At 39.8% G+C, this 21,896-nt stretch overlaps 1 protein-coding gene across 5 annotated transcripts in view; it reads right to left on the bottom strand.

Annotated features, from left to right (window-relative positions):
• The window catches only part of LOC122811493 (circularly permutated Ras protein 1-like), a 1,239,209-nt gene extending 1,218,049 nt beyond the window's left edge, over nucleotides 1-21,160 (bottom strand). For 2 of the 5 annotated variants that reach the window (XM_044083365.1, XM_044083368.1), the window contains exon 1: nucleotides 20,987-21,160. The gene's annotated coding sequence lies outside the window, so the exon portion shown is untranslated. Of the gene's footprint in view, nucleotides 1-14,677; nucleotides 15,022-20,986 lie in introns of those variants that run through there. The other 3 variants (XM_044083363.1, XM_044083367.1, XM_044083366.1) reach the window with 2 other exon arrangements.
• Nucleotides 21,161-21,896: the final 736 nt, after the last annotated feature.

The raw sequence follows: 21,896 nt of genomic DNA, 5'->3' as shown, positions 1-21,896 counted from the left end.
GTTCCCCCCAATCATTCCGATATCAATACCCCCATCTACACCCACCTAAAATCTCGAAGAACAAGTCCTCAAAGCACTTTGAGGCCATGAACACTATTTCTATGGGCCCATATAACATACCAGGCAGGTACTGTCAAACCCCCAACAGAGGCTATTTCAATATCAGCCTCCAAACAGGCATTGTGCCAGATGAATGGAGGACAGCAACAGATATTCTCCTGCCCAAACACGTAGAATCAACAGACCCGGATAACTTATAGACCCATAAGTCTAAACAGCCTCATCTGTAAGGCTATGGAGAGGATCATTATGAAATGAATAAAACAACAACATAGGTAACTTTCATACTCTTGACCCAAACAAATTCAGGTTTTGTCAAGTACAGACCCTGCCTCCTTAACTTGGTTGACTTCTTTGAAAAGGCTACTGGACCAATGAATGAGGTAAAATTATTGTAAAACAAATATTTTGACTTTGTAAAGGGGTTCATCACCATTCCACACACTGGTATTACTGAAACTCTCCCAATTAAATATTAATCCCTATGTAACTCATTGGATAACAAAATGGATTATAAATTGAACCTACGAAACCAGGGCATACAGTTCTAATGCCTCAAAAAAACTTAGCTCTAGTGCTGTACCCAGGGTTCAGCCCTCTGTCCCATTCCTCATTTGCATCCATTTGTCAGGGGATAAAGTTAATGTTAGGGGTTTATGGCTGACTAAGTTTGTAGATGAGCAACATGGTCTTTCCCAAACAAGTATCTGGTGTAACTGTGGATTAAAACTAAAAGCCAAACATCAAATAGTCTCAGTCAGCAAGCATGACATCCCTTACAACTATCACAACGAAAACAAACCCTGGAAAATCAATCTGATAATTAGGGACCTGGGAACTTATGTGGACAATAAACTGTCCTTCAACCACCATATATCCACTATTGTAAGAAAAGTCCCTCCCCCCATTGTGCAGCTTACTGGTAAGGGTATGGCATCTAGGTCCAGCAATATGATCATTCCACACTGTATTGGTCCCTTATGGATAGGTGTAACATCTAAATGTTCTTTCTAGTTCTAGGTTGTTCTTACATAAATTATGAGGTCTAAAATCTTCATGGGAATGCAGGGCTAGGTTTCAATAAATCCTCACGGAATAAAAGCCTAGTAAGTATCTATGAACAAGCCCTGAAGGAAAATGGTAGGCACAAAAGCTCAAAAGGTTCTTCCACCTTCAAATTTTTGTAACCAATGCATCCTAGCAGACCAAGAAACTCAGGCTATTTACTCACAGAGTGCAAGGCTTTGAAAGAAAACTACGAAAAACGTGCACATAATTAGAGAACAGCCATACTACAGATAACTACCTAATATCACAAGGACAAAATAACTATTCTGATCTCACATTTTCCTGTTTCATCATTATGCACTGTTACAAATGAAAAAGTTACTTATTCAAACCATTTCTAGAGGAGGCTACATTGTCACCCAAAACATTTATGTCATAGGGCTGTCACTGTTATGATCATACAAAAATAAAGGTGGTATAAACTGTTTATCTGCAATAATAAATATGAAATGCAACAGATTAAGTCATGCAATTACACAAATTTACAAATCACAGAATCTTCTCTATGGTGGCACAGCTAATATCAAATAGTGGATTAGAGATCTAAAAACTGCAGCAGTAACTGGATAAATATCTGAAGAAAGTCTGTATTCATACTTAAACCTTCAGCAGCACAGTCAGTCTCCTGGGGCAGACCTCGATCCCCAAACTAACTGATTTTGCCACCAATGACCTAGCTATGCCCATTTAAGTTATACAGTTTTCTATTAAAAAGTTAAGTAACTTTATACTGTCGATTGATCACATAGTGCTAGTGGGTATCTTCACACCTATGTTATGCAGAATGTCATACCACTAACAGCCTACACACCTTGTATTCCAGAGCATTTTCTAAAAAATAAACCTAAAATAATAAGATAAACAAATGTAAACATTTTGTGGAGAAAAAAGCTATTAAAATGGTACGAATAACAATGTTATCAGTAAAAAGTATTTTACTGCAGTAGTAGTCCATTCATTTACAGTTTTCCATAAATTCAATAATACAGCACAAAACTATATTTTTGCTAAACTTTCATAAACAATTTGTTTTATCTTGGAAACTGTGCAACCCAGATATATACTGTTAGAAAGTACAGTTGTGTAAAATCTTACCATAGTGGTAGATGTCCTTCTCTTAACTGTTGCAGTATTCATAACATGAGGGATTGCCTGATCCCAAGGATATTGCCAATATCCTGGCAGATAGATTCAGTGCCAACTTCACCCTCCTCTCACCCCCTAAAGGGCCCGTCTCAATACCAAATTCCAGTAATAACAGCCACACAGGTAAAAACTGTACTCTCCAAAGCTAAGAATACAGCATCCATGGGACCAGACTACATCCCGGACTGTGTACTACATGAACTACAAAATGAACTGGCACCTCACCCAGTGTCATCTTTAATCATAGCCTCACTTCAGGCTTCGTGCCCAATGAGTGGCACACAGCTACAGTTATCCCACACCACAAGGGGGGATCCACCTTGGATCCTGAGAACATATTGCCCCATCAGTCTGATGAGCCTGATCGGCAAGGCCATGGAACTTATAAACAAGGACATTGGCGACCTTCAAACACTGAACCCCACCCAGTTTGGGTTCGTGAAGGGCTGATCATGTGTCCTGAACCTGATTGACATCTTCAAATCACTCTCCAGAGCTGTGGACGAGGGTAAGGCTGTCCCACACAGCCTATCTGGACCTCGCCAAGGCCTTTGACACCATCCCCCACTCTCGAATCATAGATAAACTTACTAAGCTGGGCATTAATCTCTACATCACTCGATGGGTTGCCAACTGGCTTACTGACAGAACCCACACTGTAAAAGTAGCAGACTCAAAATCCAGCTCCAGACAAGTGGAGTACCTCAGGGTTCAGTCCTGAGACCGCTCTTGTTTGGCATCTACTTCTCTGAAGTACAGGCCAACACTAAGGGACTTTGGCTAACAAAGTTCGCAGATGACAGCAAAGTGGGAGCCATTATTGAATCCCCAAATTATGTGGACATTCTACAAAAGGGTCTTATAGAAACAGATGCTTGGTGCCAGAGCCATGGGGTCAAGCTCAATGCCAAGAAATGTACAGTTATCCCCTTTGGGAAAAAAACATGTACCCATGAATCACCACATAGGTGGTAGTACACTAAACACCGAAATTGTGATAAGAGATTTAGGGACACAGGTGGACAGTGGTTTTACTTTCAATAACTACATCACCACAACAGTCAGGAAATCCTATGTGGCACACCTCATCACTAAGAGTTTTTCATCCAGAAAAAAGGAGGTCATTGTCCCACTGTACTCATCCCTCATTAGACCCATTATAGAATACAATGCCCAGTTTGGTATGTACCTCTAAAGACATCTGCAACAACTGAAATGGTCGCAGAAATACCTCACTAAAAGAATCACAGGCCTAAAGCAGATGCCCTATGCTGACCATCTAAAACATCTCCAGCTATACTCTGTCCCATATTGTCTACTAAGAGGCAATCTCTGCTTAACATACAAGGCCAAGTCAAACCCAGAGCTGTTGGACATGTTACACTTAAAGAAATCCCAATCCCACAGAGCCACACGCTCCAGGGAGGTAAACCTAGTCATCACAATGAACAAAACATGATGGAGGGATAGGTTCCTGACCCAGAGACTCACCAGACTCTGTAATAAACTGCCCATACATGTCAAGCAGAGAACCTCTTTGGCTCTCTTCAAAAAGAACCTTGACAATTGGAATGGCAGATAGGAAATTCACCCCAGGGGGATCATGTCAGTCACCCTGCTAGACAGGGGTCCAGGGAAGTAAATATTGTGAGAAGAAATAGCCAGGGAATTGTTACAGCTAGGCTTGTATAGGCCTTAGGGCTGATAGCCTAGTACCAACCTATGAGGCCCGACATCCCACCAGTATACCAAAGCCTTTAGGTTGCCTTAAGGTACACCGTACATCACACATATGCTCCTCATGTAATGTATGGCACAAAGGTGACATCCAGACGTACCATCCTCAGAACTGTACACCAGTCAGAGGAAAACCAAGAGTCGACCGGTACATCCAGAAGATAAAAGTACCAGAGGGAGGAGGGATGGACTAAGTGAAGAGAAGGACATCCACCATTATAGTAAGATTTTTTTTTCTTTTTTTTTTTTTACACAACTGTGCTATGTTCTTCCATTTCACTGTTGCAGTATTCATAAACATGAGGGAGACTGCCAAAGCTCAGGAAGAGACTTAGGAGGAGGAAGGACCAGCAGAGTTCTCTAGGAAGTCATTAAGGATGGCCCTAGCAAAACCAGCTCTAGCTTTGGAAATTCCTTCCAGCTTATAGTAAAAGTATGCACAGAAGTCCACGTAGCTGCCTCAAGAATAGGGTTAGTATCCAAACCCTTGAAAAAAAGCACCAGAAAAAAAAAAACACAGCACTAGTGGAATTAGCGAAGGAAGGCTCTCACCATCACAAGCATAACAGAGAAATAGCTTTAGAAATCCAAGTAGAAATAGTCTGCTGGGATACAGCCACTCCCAAAGACCTGGGATGAAAGGAAACAAAGAGCTGATCAGATTTCCTAATAGTCTTAGTCTTATCCAAATAAGATCTGAGTTGTCTATACTGGTCCCCTTCAAAACATCTAAAACTCATAACATCTAATTTCATAACACTGAGACCAGAACATCTAAAACCCATAATAATCAAATTTCATAACATCCAATACTACAGATCACATGAAAATAACACCAAACTACCAAACACACTTTTTCCTACATTTCTGCAGGGGGGTTTGATACAGTGGGGTTAGGAAATTAACTTTTTCCCACTGTATTGCGATCTTGGAGTTGGTATATTTATTTTCTGGGGGTGAGGGAGCCCCCCACATAGGGGGTGTAGGGGGCTTGCCCCCCTGAAGAAACTTAGTAAAAAAAGTGTGTTTGGTAGTTTGGTGTCGTTATATGTGAAGAGGATCTTATTTTCTTGTGATTTGTAGTGTTTGATATTCTGATGCACATTTTCGATGTTATGGGTTTTAGATATTCTGTTCTCTATGTTATGAAATTAGATGTTTTGAATTAGACCCATCTATACACATCCAACATGTGCAGCACCTTCTCACTGGCAGACTGTGGAGAAGGGAAAAAGTGGGCAACCAGACAGTTTAAATGACAACTCATTCACCACCTTGGGCATAAACAAGGATTTGTATGAAGGGACATCCTGTCCTTATTAAACACCAAAAAAGGATGACAAGCCACAAGGGCTTGAAGCTCACACACCTGTATGGCAGAAGTAAGAGTTAACAAAAGAACAGTCTTCCATGAGCAGTGTTGCAAGGAAGCTGAAGCAGCAGGCTCAAAAGGAGCCAGATTCAATTTCTCCAAAACAAAATTAAGATCCCAGGGAAGAGAAACAGGCTTCCTGGGAGGCCTAATATAAAAGGACACCTTTAAAAAATTTGTTTAGCTGCAAACCTAGAAGCTGAAGGAGGAGATAAAGGCAGACAAACAGACATAGCTGATAAGTGGACCTTAACTTAAAAAATAAGCCAACCCAGCATTCAGCAATTCACACAGATAAGAGAGAACCAAAGGAACATCCACAGAAAGTGGCTCCAGGTTACATGAAAAATGTCAAACAGAAAACCTCTTCCATTTGGATAATTAGGATTTCCTCCTATTGGGTTTTCTGGCCTCCTAAGCATGTCCTCAATAAAAAAAATGGTAGCTATGTGGAATCAACATCCTATCATCCACAGAGTCAGCTGAAGAGTGGATAAGTGGGGATCAATAAGAGATCCCTTGCCTTGTTTGATTAGGTCCACCCTGTGAGGTAACTTGTGATGATTGCCCTTGACTAAATGCATAGGAAGCAGGAACCAATGCTGTCTCAGCCAAAAGGGAGTCAACAACAAGATATTGGGAGTGTTCTGTTGAATTCTGAACAGGACTTGGAATGAGGGGAAGGGGAGGGAAAGCATAAACATCCTTTTCCAAGAAAAAGAGGCTTCCACCCTCCACACGAGAGGACCCAGGACTCTGGCATAAAATAGAGGAAGTTGTCTGTTCAGAGGGGAGGCAAATAGATCTATTTCAGAAGTATCCCACTGGTAGACAATGTGCAGAAGCACATCCATGTGAAGCATCTGTTCATGGGATTGAATTAAGGTCCTGCACAGAGCATCTGCCCAATGTTTTGACCAGAGGAGAATGTAACCTGCCTGAAGAATGACTTTGATACTGAACAGGAAGATCCCATACTAGGAGTGCCAACTGACAAAGATAAGATCTTGATCCCTTCTGTTTGTTTACATACCACATCACAGTGGTGGTGTCTGTAAACACCTAGAAGAGAGGATGAAAAGCCAGAAGAGCTCTAATCTCTTTGACATTGACGTGCTCATTCTGTTGTAAAGGAGACCAAACCCCCTGCACCTTTAGGAAGCCAAATGTTGCTCCCCATCCCACATCTGAGATATCTGTGAACAGCTCCTGAGAGGGGAGCCCTGGGTGTAGAGAACTGCTTAATCCACCAGTTAAGCTCCTTCTTTAAATAGGAAGAAAAGTTACTACAAAGTCTAGAGGATGCACGTGTTGTGGTCACACTGACTTCAGAAACCACTTACATTTTCTCAGGAGGAGTTTGGCTACAGGGAGCATAGGGGTGGTGGATGCCATAAATCCCATAGCTCTCACAAATTCCTTGGCTGTGATAGAGGTCAGAAGAAGAAGAATTTGAAAGAAAAGGTGTGTCAAGACCTTGGGAGGAGGCAGAGATGCCAGCATAGGCACCATCTGAATCCTGCACCCCAGAAAAACATGGTCTTGAGAAAGAGTCAGAAAGGACATTTTGAAGTTTATTGTGAACCTCAGGCATTGCAGAACAGAAATGGCAAAATAAAGGAAGATTTTGCAACATGGTCTCTAGAGAGGATGCTTGAAACAGGAGATCATCCAAGTAAGGAATACTTAGAATCCCTGAATCCTGCAAAAAGCAATCACAGGAGCTAGGCATTTGGTGAATACTCTTGGGACAAGAGAGAGGCCAAAGGTCAAAGCAGAGAAATGAAAATGCCAGGAAGCAACAGAGAAAAGTAAAACCTTTCCAAAAAGGGAATGAATAGGGATAGCACTCAAAAGGAAGGAAGCTTCAGAAAGGTATTCAGGTGAGAAAGATCCAGAATGGGTCTCCAAGTACCCTCTTTCCTGAGGACCAAAAACTTTCTTGAATAAAACCCTTTCCCCCTTTGTGCAGTTGGAACCTTTTGAATAGTCCCCCCAGTCAAAAAATCCTGAAGCACCTCTGAAAAGAAGCATAACTGTTCTTGAGGTGGCTGAGGAATACCCATGAAGGGGGAAGAGATTTCCAAACCATAAAATACCCTTGGTGGATGATAGAAAGAACCCAAGAATCTTGGGTTATACTTAACTAAACAGGGATAGACAGAGAAAGAGTGACAGTACATGTCCAGGAGGATTGTGGGCCCCATCCCCAGTAAGAATGTATGGTGCCCCATCTAGGTTCCTCTTGAACAGTATTATAGAGGTGCTCTGTTTCACATGACTTGGTAGCCTGTTCCAAAGATGTGGCAATCACCAGGAGATAAATTTGTCCCTCCAGCATGTCCTATTCAAGTCACAGCCAACATTTAAACCCCTGGAATGGGTAGCCTTAGAACCCATTTGATTTACAGATGTGCAGTAAGTTCATTAGGTTTGGGTCTTGGGTTGTTCTGTAGGCCAGGCGCAAGTCTACCCCAAGAAGTCTATACAATACGGAGTATAGTGACAGGGATTTTAGTCAGTCCATGTAAGGCACACGCTGGATGCTCTTGATCTTTGATAGAAATCTCTGGAGGTCTCTCTACTTACTGTACATGGTTAGTACGGTACATAAAAAATGGGGTTATACTCAATTATGGGCAGGTGAGCTATGTGGAAAAATTTCCTTACAATGGTAGACACATGGTGGTCGAAGTTAAGGTCACAGTCAACTTGTGATCCTAGGTCCCTTACCACTTCATGAAGTACTTGGAGTATTGTTATTGATTTGAGTGTGAAGGGACATTGTTTCTGCTGAAGTGAATGAGGATAAATTTCTCCTGCAGGAACTTGAACAAAGCAGCAGCAGCAAACAACATATGTTGTCCAAAGGAGCATCCATCAACTTAGTCTTAATATCATCAGGCAGAGGCTGAAGCTGGAGCCAGGGAAATCTCTGCAAAACTGAACCAGAAGCAGCAGCCATAGAAGGAGCATCTGCTGAATCATATCTACACAATGGAATGGCGAGATACCCGAGAAGATGTCCCAAACAAAGACAAGGCAGAAGTCTTACCCTCAGAATCAGGATTGTCAGAAATAACCCGACAATCCTGACAACATACCTGGTTATACAAGTCTGATAATTAACAGCCCAAAAGGCTATGGTGGCTGAAATATAAACATTCTTACCCAGCCTTCCATAGTCTTACTGTCCTTATCAGAAGGAAGAAGCTTAGTGGAGGGCAAGTAATTGCAAAGGCTTATCAGATGCCACAGAGAACATTGGAGGGTCAGCAGATGGACACTTGTAAAGAATTTACAATTATTAGGCACTTTATAAAGATGATCTGGTTTCTTAGGAGCAGGGGGCTGATAAGAAAAAGCATCCAGTAAAGCAGCCAAAACAGGAGGAACACCAGAGGGACTTAAAAGACTCCATTTGAAGGAGCTCCTATCATCCTGTCTGCACTTCAAACACCTGGGAACAATCCCATTTACAGAACTCCATCACCCTAGCAATGGTATCCCCAAAAAAAATCTCCTCAAAAGGAGATTCATGACTGGTAGAGGACTGCTTCGCAGAACCATACTCCAGTGAGGAAGGAATCTGGGTAGACTAGGCCAAAGATTCCTCAACTGAATCCTCCTCTTCTTCAGGGGAATCCTGATCCCTAGATAGTTTGGGAGGGGAAGATGACCAAGGAGGAACCAGAAAAAAGACCACCCGAGGAGGTTTCAAAGCCATAAGGGCATTAAATAAGCCATGTGTAAAATTCTGCCATTAACTTTGAGGGTCCTTGGGAGAACAAACAACATCTTTCGTCTTTTGTTTCTTAAGATATCTGCCTTATGAAACGCTGAAGACTCCAATGTCAGCCTATACTCAATAATAGCAATTGAGCTTCCTCCCTCACCAATATCTGAAGAGCCCCCCCCCCCCCAGGCCCTTTGGTAATAATCAGCCGCAGTTCCCCCTCTATCTCTGAAATAGATGTCTGCAAGGCCTCAGAGGACATGCAAGCAGCCGGATCCATACAGACCTCCAAAGGGTCACAGCAGAGGAATCCAACCCAAGGACCGGGCAATCCTCCAGGCTTTCGCCAGCCTTGAGAGAAACATCCGATGTAGGAGACGCAGCCGAAGAATCTGACCTTTTTTGGTCTTCTTCAAAGATGGCTGACCCTCAGGCTGGGGAAGTACCTTCCATAGCACCTTCAGCTAAAAGTTTGAGATGCTGGTTTTTTACATAAATAATGAGGGATGAAAGATGGATTGCATAAGGTCTTAGGCACAGAGGCCTGACAAATACTGCAGGATGCATAACCATGAGAAGTCCCTAAACAAAACAAGCACTGCTCATGATGGTGTTTATGGGGAATCTGTCTCCCAAACTGGCATTTACCCTTCCTGGATGACATGAAACCCCACAGCAAAAGATAAGCAAGAAACACAAACATGACATCTGAATGGCTAGGTACACCAGCAACAACTCGGGTAATCAGACCAATGATCAGAGATGGTGTTTGAACTGGTGGCAAAGAAATTCTGAGGATGGTACATCCGGATGTCACATTTATGCCCTACATTACATGCAAGGAGCATACGTGACATACAGCTTACCTAAATGCTTTGTTATACTGGCCAGATGTCGGGACAACGTTGGCACGGGATCTCTCATGTTATGAATACTGCAACAGTAAATGGAAGGACATTATTTCTGTTAACCCGATATAAGCTTTCAGGACACATCAAGAAATTCCTCTGTGAATACCTGTTTATGGAGATATTTATAGAAGTAGGACAACTCATGCTTAATTGTATAATCGGCAATATAAATAACACTGAATATCTCTCAAGATATCCAACTTAAAGTCCAAATATCAGTGACAGTTTTCTTCAACAACATCCAAGGTTTCACCTGATGTCACGTAATAATCTGCAAGTCACTTGCTTTTTGAAATATTAAGTACAAATGGAAATATTGTTTATTTTCATAGTTACTAAAACAACTAGCAATATCTCCGGTATAGTTTGATATAAATGGACATTGACAATTAATTTTCCTGTCTTCCTCTATAGCATATGACACCATACCTCTCAATAACATGCAGCTCTCACTTAAGAAAATAGGAACATCAATATGAAAATATGAATAATAAGTGAAAAACTGATTGTTTATCTAGAATTTCCTGTTGCACAGAAATTAATCTTAGTTTGTTATTAACTCCTTGTACTTTCTAAAACTGTATATAATTAGCTGGTAAATTACTTAAAGAAGCAAGATCCAACAAAAGTCTGGATGCCATAAAGAGCTACAGTTGTGAACTGAAAAAAATAGAAAAAGGCACTATAGGCTTGAGCGGGTTAACATAAAACATCTATTCTGTGTGTGTGTGTGTGTGTGTGTGTGTGTATATATATATATATATATATATATATATATATATATATATATATATATATAAACATCAAACACTGTTTATTAATCATTCCAATTTTCAAGCCTGTACACAACTGAGAACCAGGAAATACTTCTCCCATCCCGTTTATTTGTCCTCTTTCACTTATTGTCATCTATGAACCTCACCTTATTCATTTATACACTGGCAAATCCTTCTTCATTCATTTTCCTCCCTCTTTTCTCTCTCTTCCTTCTCATATTACCCAGCCTCCCATATCCTTTTTTATTAGCCTTGAATTCCATCATAATCCAGCACCACTCTCAACTGCCTCACAGTTTTGTCCACTTTCCTCAGTCTTTGAATACATTAATAATGGGAAATATTAAGTTTGTAACCAGGGTATCTGCAATAACCATCATTTGCTCATCAGCAGTCTTCCAGTTTCCTGTAGGATAACTCTTCACTCATGCCTAACTAGGAAAAGCAACACTGCTATCTTTGCTCTTAGCACTCCACTTTCTCTTTAACCAATTTAAAGATACTAAACTTCTATATGCTAATAATTGCTTTCTGGTAGATAGTTTTATAAATATCAAAAGCATTTCCTCAAATTTTCATCACCCACTCCCAAAAGATGAGAATTAGCTCAGATTTTTAATATTTTGTACTTTCAATACTAATCCTTTCCAATCACCACACTCTTCCTTAACTTAGTAAGAAAAGTGCTACCTATACAGGCTTCTAAGCCATACCCCCTGTATTTGGACCATCCTCTTCAGTTTTTTTTACACCACTCCAACAGCCACGTCCACTCCATACCCTCCTATCTTTTTCTCGGATCACTCTGAAGATGGCTTTTAAACTGGCTTGCTTCTTTCCAATTATGTCACTATATATCTTGCCTTGCACTCCTTTCCCTACCTTCAGCGACTTTCCCAGCAGAAGTACTCCCCTCATAACCTTAGCTCATTCTTCCCCTTCAATCTTACTCTCATCCCATTTAACAAAAAAAAGTTCTCCCCAATTTGTTTTCATTCTCCACTTTGCAATTTGGCCTTAAGACTCTCAGATTCCAGAAGTTCTCTTATCCCTGCCTTCAGTAGGTCCTGTATACATATAAACCCCTTTTGCTACTACTCAGGTCCATACAGCACTTGCCTGTTACTTTGCCATCCATATTGTGAACATATTACACTCCCTCCTTCATGGAAGGTTCCAGCAGATCTCATTTACCTCACCAGTGTACACTCCTTACCTACGTGCACTTCCCCATCTCCTTGCTCCTCCTTTATGTTGTCAGCTCCAACTCAGGATCTCTTTCTGTGCATAGTTAAAAAAACACTACCCAATTCTAAATGGTGGCAAACCCCATATACCTTCCCTTGTTGCTTCTTTCAGCCCCCATCTCTAGCCTTGTTTCCCTGCATTCCAGACAACCTGCCACAGATTGCCTTCATCCTGCCTACCCACCATCACTTATACATACCAAACAGCACACACAGTCCTGAACATAATCATATTAATCACTTTACCTCTTACACAAAGACCTAACCATCGTGCATCAACTATTCATCTTTTAACTTTTAAACTAATAATAATTTCACCTGATAGTCCAATGCAGTAGCATTAGAGGGATAAAGTCCCAACTACAACCCTGGCAACATGGATTCTATTAGCAGCTTCAGAGGGGCTAGCATGGAGGGATGGATGTGCACATCTTGGGGTAGGTGTCCGTTGAAAGACCCTCCCGGAGAGGCACCTGATCCAGAGGGGATTATGCCTCAGATGTTGTCTGCAAATGCAGGATGGGGGGGGGGCTAAGGAAAAAAGGGTAGGTCTATCCTTCAGATGAGATGTTAAATCGAGGCTGCATCTGCTTGAGTTGGTGGTAGCTCAGCTAGAAGTAAATGATCCAGTGGCACACATCAAAAAAAGAGCAGGGAAAGTTGCCCAATTCCCTGGCTAAATTTCCCCTAGTACTATAAATATCACCTTGAGTCTACCCTGAAAAGATGTTACTATCCATGTGGGGGCTAAACCTGTCAAAGGATAAATACAAATAAAACAAATAACTCCACCCCCAGCAGCTGACGCAGAAGCAGTTGCCAGCCAGCACTGCCCCTAGAATGTCCTCAAGATTCACAATGGCCCCAGCTCATTCAGAGAAGTCTGGGGGAGGGAGGAGAAGTTGGTAGATCGAGCAATGGATGGGGATACTGGGATGGCCAGAATGAATAAAGCAGGGAGGAGGGAGGGTAATTTTACCTTATGAAACTCCATGCCTGACACCTTCCCACACTCCTCAAATACCAAGTTGTGCATCAGTATTATTATTTATATTACAAGGATGTAAACCATGTACAAAAGAGAAGCTTCATAAAATAAATGCACCTAAGGAGCACTGGCAATACAGATATCATAGTACCCCATCTACTTACGTGGACCACAATGTAGCCTTGGTGGCCTCATAAACATAGAAAAAACTTCAGAGAAAGTAAAGATAATTTTCAGGACAAACATTAATGGTGATTACCCATTTCAGGGATGCAGCGAGCTAGCCTGCAGAAACTCATCTATTTCTGATCACCACCATTGCTCTCAACCTTTCAGCACCAAAATGAAGAACACTGCCAATCATAATATGGACAATAGGCAAAATGTGGAACACACACTAACAGCTTACTAACCATCTAGAAAGCCCACAGGATGGATGAACCGTGTTATTTTATACTTATAAAACGTTCGTATGGTGAATTATTATGATTCAATATTAATTGTCATGGATACCAGTTAAAAAAAGTACTAACACTGAATGTGTGGCAGATCCTATAAACGTGAACAGCAAAGAAAATGTACTTCTTAAGACTCAAAATGAGGAAAGTTCCACATAAAAAAGGTATACTTGAGAGGGAATCAACACTGGCACACACAAACACAGACCAAAAATAGCAACCTAACCAGTCAGCCTACACCTCATGTCTTTTTTTTTTGGGGGGGGGGGGGACGAGAGCCGAAGGAAGATCACAATACTGGGGGATCCTGCAAACTGCACATAGTTAACGCGTTAGGAGGCCAGTCCTTTGTAAACTGCACCCTCCTGTCGTGCTGTGCTCTAGATAAAACATTATGGCCCTTTATCGTTTGTTGAACACCTGGCAGCCCTAAAGACATACAAGTAATGGCAATGTCCTCATTTTCAAGCTACAAGCAAGGGGGAGGCATTATGCAAATATGTAATGACTTGCATTCGTAAAATTTATCACAAAACCTACAAGATATAGTAAGCACTTAGAATTTCAGCAAGACTCTCCATTTAGTGTCAGCAGTAGCAGTGCCTCTACATATAAAAATGTATATGTTACGCAAACGGTCAGTACCTGGGCAGCATGAAATAACTTAAAAGGCATACCAATAAAATATTTACTATCATAATTTTTTCTTCTGTGTGGTTTTGATAACTTTTTCGCGAAGAAAAGGAGAAACAGTGACATTTTCCTAAACAAGCTTTGCCTGAATGAAGCAGCTCAGCTAAAGTAATATTGTAGGTCTCCAGAGTAAAGAATAAATTACCTATAATTAATTTACAGCCTAAGTAAACATCAGCGATCATCTGGTGAAGCTAGATGCAGTGTTCTGTCTTTACAGAACGTGTGGATTACAACTGTTTCGGAAAGTGTACACACACAAGCGATACTTACACACTTCATTTACTTTGCATTCATGTAGTCCCCATACATGTTAACCTAACAAGTTCAACTTTAAAATGATTTCATAGTGCATCAGGTGTAACACAGAACAAAGGCTTCAGACTACATCTGACACAACATAGTTTCTATTTATAGAAAATGAAACAAACGTCTTTACGGAAATTCCACAAAGCAAACCCTTGGGTAATACTAGTGCATCTCACCTTACAGTGTCACTAATAAACCAGATGAACTTGGCATTCCAAAAGCAAGGAAAAGTATTCCATTCTGCGTCCTTCTCTCACCTTAGTGCCCCTTTCCAGTTTCACAGGACTACTACCAATGGTAAGCAGCAGGTTGTTAGGCGAATGACTTCTACCACAGCAATTCGTGGGTAAAACGGAACAAACTGAAATTAATCTTTAAAGGAACCGTAGCACGGCGGCTTGCGGGACATTAGTAATTTAACTTCTCTGCCAAGAAAATAACTAGAAGAACAAGTCTTGGGAAAACAATCACATTCAAAAATAGAATCGGGAGGTTTGCTTTATTATCAGACAAAGACTAAACAAGGCAGTCCACCTTCGTGTACTAAACTTTAAACTAATGTTTATGCACCTTGTTGAATACACGCACAGCAATTCGTGGGTAAAACGGAACAAACTGAAATTAATCTTTAAAGGAACCGTAGCACGGCGGCTTGTGGGACATTACTAATTTAACTTCTCTGCCAAGAAAATAACTAGAAGAACAAGTCTTGGGAAAACAATCACATTCAAAAATAGAATCGGGAGATTTGCTTTATTATCAGACAAAGACTAAACAAGGCAGTCCACCTTCGTGTACTAACTTTAAACTAATGTTTATGCACCTTGTTGAATACACGCACGCACACATAAATGCCACTGTGTTACACAACTGAAGATGGCGTGCAAATCACAAGCAGCTGGTTAATTGCTTGTTGTATTTTCCAGACAGCTAGCTGTGTCTGTGCTAGAAAGGGTCGGACTCGTACATCTCAAATATTCCTAATTTTGACTCAGTTTTCCTCTGTCCCTCCCGAATAAATACGATTGAGAAAATAATGATGGATTATGGAACCTGGGCATCTTGGGGCAATGTAGCAATTGCCTCATGTACACAGACAGCCCTCTCCTCCTACCACCCAACACCACTAGGGTTACCACCTGTCCCACTTTGCGAGGGACAGTCCTTCTTTGGGCAGTTGCGTCTTGCAAAAAAAAAAAAAAAATTGAAAAAATGGCAAATGTCCAGAAATTTTAGATCAAACATATTTCCTATATTTTATGTAATATATGTATAAAACAGTTATTCTGCATCTGAAACACAATAAACAACTAAAATGCTACAATAATAAGCTTTTATTTAGGCAAAAAAGTGAAGTTCTGTCCTTTGTACTGGCCGTGGGTATGTTTTGCTCTGCAAAATATAACTTTTGTACCAAAAATTTCCCACTGAGCATTTGAAAAGGTGGCAATCCTACAACACCACAACCTGTGAGAGATGCACTTATCTAGCCAAACTGGAGGTAAAGCTCTCTCCAACCAAGACTGAACTTGACAGTCAAGAGGAGAAGGTAAACACTTGCACCACATCACACTCATCACATGCTCCCACTAAACCTACACCACCAAAATCCACAGACAGAAACTTAAAACATTAACGGAGGCTCTCAATAATAATCTGCTTAAGCAACAGAGACCTCCAAAGCAGAAACGCAAGCAATCTCCACCCCCCAACACAACCCAAATGACACACAGCCCACAGACTCAGTGTGCCAATAAACCACAGTCCATAAGACAAAACAATGTACCAAACACACTAGTCATAGGTGACTCTATAGTAAAGCACAGTGATGTCCCACTCACCAGGCTGAACAAGGAGAAGGTTACTGTCAGCTGCCTGTCGGGTGCCAGGATCTGCCACATAACCCACGCACTCAGGTCACTCCACAAGAAGTACAAATATGACTCTGTCATTATCCATGTTGGTGTGAACGACCTGAGACGTACCTCCCTGGACTACATGGAGAGACACAGAAGAGCTCTCCGATCTTGTATGCCAGGCAGGTATGACCCTAACCCTGAGTAGCATCCTGCCATCGCCCAGAATGATACCGCAGTACAAGGACAAAATGAATGACTTCAACAATTGGCTAAGCTTCTGGTGTCATTCTAAGGGGAATCCAGTATCTGTCTGCCTGGAACAACATGGTCGACAGACCACGATGCTTTGCCAGAGATGGCCTGCACTTGTTGCCTCTGGGATTACGGATACTCGCTAAGGGTCTTGCCGCCCCTATTGTGCCTTTTTTAGGCAAGGTTCAAATGACAAATTCACTACTGTAACAGGAACAGGCAAGCAAAAACTGAGGGTAATGCTACTCAATGCTTGAAGTCTAAATCTCAAAATGCACTCACTCAAGACACTCCTTAAAATGGAGAATATTGATATCTGTGCAGTGACTGAGACCTGATTCAAGGCTCTAGAGAGCACCCCTGCAATACCAGGCTATAACTCATACCACACTTTTTGGCCATCTAACCTGGACCAGGGAGGTGTGTCCACATTCATTAAAGATATCTACACCTCCAGGCTAGTTGCGCAGCATAATGCACCCGAGATTATCCAAGTGCAACTAACCCTGGGAAAAACTGCAATCCAAATTGTAGCTTGCTACAGATCCCCACCATGCCCCAGGATTCCCACTCTTTTCTTGATATACTGGAAAATATTAGGGTTCAACCAAACACCCTAATAATGGGTGATTTCAACTACCCCACCATTAACTGGGAAAATTACTCATGTACCAACTCCTTCACTTATTAACCCTTTCTGGAATTCTAAATTCCAATGCCCTGGATCAACTTATCCACACCCCCACCAGGGGCAACAGTATCCTAGACCTAGTCGTTACCAACATGAGTGACCGGTGTTCCACACCTGAAGTCAACTCCTCAGTCACATCCGATAATAAGTTAATCACCCTAGATATCTGCATCCCACCCCCACCCACCATTAAGGAAACCACAGTAAAAAAATTCTCCAAAGCCAACTTCATGCTTCTTAAGACAGAAGTGGCAAACTTCATGACACCCATGCAGATGGACAATACAGTTACAACTGCTGAATCCTACACAAATGCACTCTATAAGCAATTATATGAGTGCATGGATCGTGCTATCCCAAACAGAACCAAGACACTATCCTCCAAAAAAGGAAGCCAATCTGGTGGTCCTCTGCCATAAACAAACTCTAGAATAGAAGGAAGAAACTGTTGCAAAAGAGTGAAGGAGCTCTCTGGTCAGCCTCAGTAAGAAGCTGAGATCCCTTATAAGATCCTCCAAAGCTAGCTACGAAAACAAAATCGTCACTGATTCTAACGGCAACCACAAAGCATTCTATAGCTATGTCAAGAATCTCAATGGCAACACCCAAATCTGCTCCGAGTTACAGCACAACGGCATGAAAATTACAGAACCAACTGATATTGCCAACATATAAAAAAAAAACAAGCAAGTGTTAAAGCACACCAGACTACAAAGCCAGCGAAAAAGATGCCACCAATCTTGTATTAAATAGTTTATTCACACTGAATAACACTTGGGTGCCTTGGCACAGCCTTCCTGGAGTTACAAAATATGCCACACCATACACACATACATATATATATATATATATATACACACACACATACATATACACACACATATACATATATATATATATATATTCACTTAAATACAATTTTATATATATATATATATATATATATATATATATATATATATATATATATATATTTTCACTTAAATACAATTAACTAAACAATCATTTAATCTACCATCAAATTAAAATAGTCATATATACATTTTAAAGAAACCCTCTCCAGTGACATTCGCTATTTAAACCTGCTGGAGATAGTGTATTAAATTTTAAAATATATAAGGTTTCTTTGTACAATAATTTCTTTTTCATTAACATGCCATCTGTTTCTGAAATATGTTCCAAAATACAAGCTTTTAACAGTGAAAAGTCACTACTATGACAAGTAAAAAAAAATGTAAATTTATAGGGCTCATAACATTATTTTTTTATGTCTCTAATATGTTCTTGCAACCGTAGCTTGAATATTCTTTTAGTCTCCCCTATATAAAACAATTACAGGGGAAAGACAAAGCATATACCACCGATTTAGTTATACACGAAAAAGCAGAAGTAGAACAAAATTTTACACCATTTATTTTTTCAAAACATTTGGTAATGTTGGAGAAAACTGAACACCTTCCACAAGGGATGGTGCCACATTCCACAACCTGTAGGTTTAATTTTTCACCAGGTGAAACAAATCCATTGTGTACCACCATGTATTTAATACTTCTGCTTCTCTTAAAAGAGATATTTACAGTTCTACAAAGATTTTTTACCCCTTCCATATTAATTAAATGGGGCCAATAATATCTAATGACATCAATAATTTTCTCACTTAAGCTATTATATGTTGTTCTTCTTTCGGCTTTTCCTGGTTAGGGGTCGCCACAGCGGAACTCCGGTCTGCTAATGATTGGCAGTAGATTTTTACAGTGCCGAGGTGCCAGCCCAACACCCAACCTTCAACGAAGGCATGCCCATTCACACATGTCTTTTGAACGCCACTCAAACACGGGGAGGAACTTAAGATATTATATACAGTAACAAAATAAACTTTTCTGCACTCATACACAGTATTAAATTATCTATTATTATTTATCTTATTTACTAAAGGCCTGCTATGAAGTAAGATAGTATCTATTACTTTATGAAGGGCATCTAAAATATCATTTTCATCATACCCCCTTTGCTTAAAGTTAATACATGTTTTATCATTTCCTTTTCTAGACCCATTTCATCATTAGATAGCCTAACTCTCAGTAATTCATTATAAGGTAGTGTCTTCAACGTATGTGGTGGATAGCAACTACTACTATCCAAAATATTATAATCTCCAATTCCCTTTCTGTGTATGTTAGTTACTATATTATTGTTCCTAATGGTCAAAGTGACATCTAGATAGTTAACTGTTTTTCCTATCTGTAAGCCATCAAATTTTATCTGAAAATGACTTGCATCTAAATCATTTATAAACTTGGGGGCTATTTTAACACCCCCTTACATAAAAAAAATCAAATCATCTATATATCTACAATATAAAATAACATAACTATTAAAAAAATTCAATCTATACAAAAACTCAACTTAAAAAAAAAAAAAAACCTTGAACAGGTTAGCATACATGGGTGCAAAAGATGCACCCATGGCAGTACCTTGTACTTGATGGTAAATGAGCTTATTAAACTCAAAAAAAATTATTCGTCAAACAAAAATATAATAATTCCATCACATAATTGCTAACAGGGCTATCACCTAGAAAAAAATCTAACAGCTTCCATACCTAACTCATGATTAATACTTGTATAGACACTTTTTATAACTATCCAGTAATATTCTTCATCACATTTAACATTCTTTATTTTATCCAAAAAATGGAAAGTGTCTTTAATATAAGAATTTAACTTAACTACATAGTTCAAAAGATAGGAATGTAAAAAAATTCCCATATTATGGAGACAATAATTCTGTGCTGCTACTATGGGTCTACCTGGGGGGGGGGGGGGGCTCACATTTGTGTGTGTCTTTGGCAGACAATAGAACTTAGCCATTGAGCTTCCTTCTACATTAAATTTATTTAGAAAATCTTTTCTTGTAAAATAACCCAATCGTAAGCCTTTAGCTACTAGTTCTTTAAAATTCATTATAGCTTGATAAAAAACATAAATATTTACTGCCCTATATACTTGGCCATCAGATAAATGGTCCATACACATTTTCAGGTATTGTTTCCAGTGCATAACAATTCTTCTATCTTTATCCGAGGGTTTTATAATTATGTCTGATCATTTACATAAATTTAATAAAAACAACCATTCATTCTTACTCATATTATACAAAATGTCTTGCTTCTCAGAAGAAATTTTTTTCAGAACTTTCTCCAATGCAAAATTAAGCATCTTAGAGAATTGTAAAATCACCTGGTTGTTAAATGCAGATATAAAAGTGCTAGTATAAGTAACCATTTCAGTATTTAAAGTGCAATATGCATTAACATTTTCAGCTGTTTCAAATGAAGAATCACAAGAGAAGAAATCCAGCAACTCATCTTCACTTGCAGATACACTTTCTTCATTAACTGACATACTTTCACCATTACATTCAAAATAATTAACCAAATGCACTTTTATTAACTTAAATACTTTTGCTTTAATAAAATGTGCTCTAGGTAGAGCTGTTGGTATAAACTTTAAACCATACTTCAAAACAGATATTTCATTTTCACTTAAATCAACCCCAGATACATACACAATACAGTTATTCAAATCACATCTTTTTATACTGCTAACTACCGTGCAAACATGTTTAAAATCAATATTTAGTGCTTTTATTTTGTTGCCTGAACTGTTGAAAGTCTCTGTTACCTTCATACCATCGTTTAAAGTTGATTGTAGCCATTCTGCTGTCTTCCCTGTTGTTTCCCTTAGCCCCGAAACATATTATTTATGTAATTAGGTTGTTGTGGAGCAGGCAAAGGTGGATAGTCTGTATTTTCATTATCAGAGCCTGCAGAAATATTAGTCCCATCTGTAGAGGCAAAGGAGACATTTTGATGCTTCTTAGATCTCCCAGAAGCATTTTTAAAATCTCTGGTACCATTCTGATTGGCTACCTTCTTAAAAGCCAAACCAGAGGCATAGTCTCTAATGTCTCTTTGTAACTTACTGAGTTTGCATTGTATAATTTCACTAGATATTTCCTCTAACTTGATATTTAAAGAACATAACCATTGTTCAAACTAAGAACCACCCAGCTGCCTAGATAATTCATCACAAGCAGCTGCAATTTCAGCCTTCACTTTAAGCTGTTTCAGGGTGTCTTGTTCTATCAGTATAAGCAGCCATTCCCTTACACACATATGGGAGGCAGCAATTCATCTTTTCTCAAACTCTAGTTCAGTCACATCAGAGGTATCAAAGGCAGCAGAAGGATTCTTTACAAAATGTAACCCCCCTAGGGGTAATGTCTATATCCAAATACCTCTACAAGCCTAGAATATAATGTAAGGCATTTTCTCTAAACAGCAGCCGTTCAAGTGACTCTAAGTTAGTGCGGTCAGCTGTTGACAAATGTACTGTTTTAGCCTTACCCACTTCAGTAAAAGGGTTTGTAGATCTTTTCCCCTTCCTCTTTCTAACAAACGCTTCCAAGTTTTAACAGGGGCAGCACTGGATATAGAAGTAAAAAAGCTTGTATTTTGAAACATATTTCAGAAACAGATGAAGTGTTAATGAAAAAGAAATTATTGTACAAAGAAACCTTATATATTTTAAA

The sequence above is a fragment of the Protopterus annectens genome, chromosome 9.part0, assembly GCF_019279795.1.
Source record: "Protopterus annectens isolate FY-2018-M chromosome 9.part0, PAN1.0, whole genome shotgun sequence".
In the NCBI taxonomy this organism is placed as follows: Eukaryota; Metazoa; Chordata; order Ceratodontiformes; family Protopteridae; genus Protopterus; species Protopterus annectens.
This window is presented reverse-complemented; position numbering and strand designations above follow the sequence as displayed.